This window comes from Vitis vinifera, chromosome 1, assembly GCF_030704535.1.
Source record: "Vitis vinifera cultivar Pinot Noir 40024 chromosome 1, ASM3070453v1".
Lineage (NCBI taxonomy): Eukaryota > Viridiplantae > Streptophyta > Magnoliopsida > Vitales > Vitaceae > Vitis > Vitis vinifera.
Window position 1 is genome coordinate 14,414,672 of NC_081805.1, and position 4,000 is coordinate 14,418,671.

A 4,000-nucleotide genomic window follows, 5' to 3' on the forward strand; every position below is an offset into this window, starting at 1 on the left:
GTTGTTCTTGATACGAACCCAGTTGCCAAAGGAACTAACTGTATTCCTATCACACTTGGAAGACCATTCCTAGCTACATCAAATGCTATCATCAATTGTAGGAATGGAGTCATGTAACTTATCTTTGGCAACATTATGTTAGAGCTCAACATCTTCTATATGTGCCCAAAACAATTCCATTCGGAAGAAGAAGAATGACCAGAAAAGGTGTGCATGATAGACAACCTAGTGGAAGAGCATTGTGATCAGAAAATGCTAGAAGATTTGAATGAGAATCTTGGGGATCTTGATGAAGGGTTACCTGAACCCTCAGAATTGCTTGCTACTCTGCCCTCTTTGAAGATGAGGGAAGAAATTCTACCTTTATTCAATGGGGAGGAGACACAAGAAGCTGTTAAGGAGGAGCCCCCAAAGCTTATGCTAAATTCATTACCCACGGAGTTGAAGTATGCATACCTAGAAGAGAACAAGCAGAGCCCTATTGTTATTTCTTCATCTCTTACCATTACTCAGGAGGATTGTTTACTTGAAATCCTCAGGTGATGCAAAAAGGCGATAATGTGGAAAAAAATTTATCTGAAAGGGATCAGCCCTTTAGTCTGCACTCATCATATATACATGGAAGAAGAAGCTAAGCTAGTTCGTCAACAATTGAGAAGGTTGAATCCTCACATGCAAGAGGTGGTGAGAGCTTAAGTGCTTAAGCTACTTCAGGCCGGTATTATCTACCCCATATCAAATAGCCCATGGGTGAGTCCTACGCAAGTCGTGCCAAAGAAATCAAGGATCACGATAGTGCAAACTGATAAGGGAGAAGAAGTTTCTACACACCTCGCTTTAGGTTGGAGGGTGTGTATTGATTATAGAAAGTTGAATGTTGTAACAAGAAAGGACCACTTCCCGTTGCTATTTATTGATCAAGTGCTTGAGAGGGTCTCAAGACATCCATTCTATTGTTTCTTAGATGGCTACTCTGGGTATTTTCAAATAGAAATTGTTGTTGAAGACCAGGAGAAGACCACTTTCACATGTCCATTTGGAACCTACGCATACAGAAGAATGTCTTTCGGCTTATGCAATGCACCAGCAACATTCCAAAAATGCATGTTAAGCATTTTTAGTGATATGGTGGAACGTATTATGGAAGTCTTTATGGACGATATCACCATATATGGAAGTGCATTTGACGAATGCTTAGTCAACTTGGAAGTTGTGCGGAACCGATGCATTGAGAAAGGCTTGGTGCTTAATTGGGAGAAATGCCATTTCATGCTACCCCAAAGGATTGTCCTTGGGCATATCATCTCAAAGAAAGGCATTAAAGTGGACAAAGCAAAGGTTGAGCTTATTGTCAAGTTGCCATCACCAACAACTATCAAAGGAGTAATGTAATTCCTTGGCCACATAGGGTTCTATAGGAGGTTTATTAAAGATTTCTCTAAACTTGCAAGACCTCTTTGTGAACTATTGGTAAAGGATGTTAAATTTGTATGGGATGATCGATGTTAACGGAGTTTTAAAGAACTGAAGCTATTGCTGGCAACCGCTCTAATAGTGAGAGCTCCCAACTGCCAATTACCCATTGAAGTGATGTGCGATGCAAGTGACTTTGCTATAGGAGTTGTTCTTAGGTAAAGAGAATATGGAAAGCCCTATGTGATCTACTATGTGAGCAAAACGTTGAATGAAGCGCAAAGAAACTACACAACCACAGAGAAAGAACTGTTTACTGTAGTTTTTTCCTTAGACAAATTCCGCGCTTACTTGGTGTGGTCTTTCATTGTGGTTTTCATTGACCACTCGACCTTGAAATATTTGATGACTAAACAGGATGCAAAAGCGAGGCTGATTAGATGGATTATCTTGCTTCAATAATTCAATCTTCAGATCAAAGATAAAAAAGGAGTGGAAAATGTGGTTGCCGACCATCTGTCAAGGCTAGCCATTGCACATAATTCCCATAGTTTGCCAATTAATGATGATTTTCCAGAGGAGTCACTCATGTTGATAGAAGCCGCTCCTTGGTATGCTCATATTGCTAACTATTTAGTTACCAGAGAACTCCCAAGTGAGTGGAAAACACAAGATAAGAAGAACTTCTTTGCAAAACTTCATGCCTACTATTGGGAAGAGCCATTTCTATTCAAATATTGTGCGGATAAAATAATACGGAAGTGCGTCCCTGAGCAAGAGCAACAGGGGATCCTCAATCATTGCCATGAAAGCACATGTGGAGGCTACTTTGCTTCTCAGAAGACAACTATGAAGGTATTACCATTGAGTTTTTACTGGCCATCACTTTTCAAATATGCCCACACCATGTGTAGGAGCTGTGACAAATGACAGAGGCTTGGGAAATTAACACGTAAGAACATGATGCCTTTGAACCCCATTTTAATAGTTGATATTTTTAATGTCTGGGGCATTGACTTCATGAGACCTTTTCCTATGTCCTTTGGCTATTTCTATATCTTGGTGGGAGTGGATTATGTTTCTAAATGGGTTGAAGCGATCCCGTGCAAACGCAATGATCACAGATTTGTTCTCAAATTTCTCAAAGAGAACATTTTCTCTATATTTGGAGTACCCAAGGCCATAATTAGTGATGGGGGTACTCATTTTTGTAACAAGCCATTCGAAACTCTCTTAGCCAAGTACGGGGTGAAGCATAAGGTAGCTACACCTTACCACCCTCAAACTTCTTGGCAAGTTGAGTTAGCAAACCGGAAGATAAAAAACGTACCGATGAAGGTGGTGAATACGAGCAGAAGAGATTGATCTATTAAACTTCATGATTCACTATGGGCTTACAGAATAGCTTACAAGACCATTTTTAGAATGTCTCCTTACTGCCTAGTCTATGGCAAAGTGTGCCATCTCCCCGTTGAAGTGCAATACAAAGCTTGGTGGGCAATCAAGACGCTCAACATGGACTTGAACATAGCTGCCATGAAGAGATTTCTAGACCTTAATGAGATGAAGGAACTGAGAAATGACGCCTACAATAATTCAAACATTGCAAAACAAAGATTGAAAATGTGGCATGATCAGTTAGTCTCCTACAAAGAATTCTAGAAGGGATAAAGAATCTTGCTATAAGACTCTAAGCTTCACATCTTCCCGAGAAAGTTGAGGTCAAGGTGGATAGTTTCATTTACTATCCAACAAGTGTATTCAAATGGAGTAGTAGATCTACTCAATTCCAACAGCACCGGGAGTTTCAAAGTCAATGGCCAGGGTCTCAAGCCATTCCTGGAGCCATTTTCTCGAGACAAGGACGAAATCAACCTCCTTGAGCCACATCAAGTTTAAACAGACAAATGGTTAGATGGACTTAGTCTGTCGGAAGACATTAAGTCCATATTTTTTGTTTTAATGTTAATTTAAAGTTTCATTAATTTACTACTTGTTTTAATTGTTATTTCTTGCTTTAATTTTATTTTGTTGTGATTTAATTTAATTTTTGATGATAAATTGCAGGTGGATTCCAAAACAGATGGAAAATCTTTTCAAATTTTTCTGAAGGATGAAAAACAGAGCAATTCACAAGGGCATGCGAAAATTTCGCAACCCCAAATTCACCCTGCGAAAATTTTTCAACCCCAAATTCACCTTGTGAAAATTTTTCAACCCCAAATTCATCTTGAGAAAATTTTGCAAAGGCTGTGAAAATTTCGCAGACCAGTTTTGCCTTGCGAAAACATTGCAAAATTTGAAAGAGGTTGTGAACTCAGTTCGCAACTCAAAAACCCATTTCACAATCTTGCGAATTCCAACGGTCTCTTTGCTAAATACCAACGGTCAGTGGAAAAGCCAAAGGTCACTTAAAAAACCTATTTAAAGACCTCCAAAGTCTGTCATTTCGCACACCCCATTTCCCATTGCGAAAACCCTTCACCACCCTACGAATGAGTTTTCTCTCCAGTGGACGTCCCATGGCCAACCATTTGAAGAGGAGACCTACACCTCTCCCTCCATTGCCATGACGCACATCAAAGGA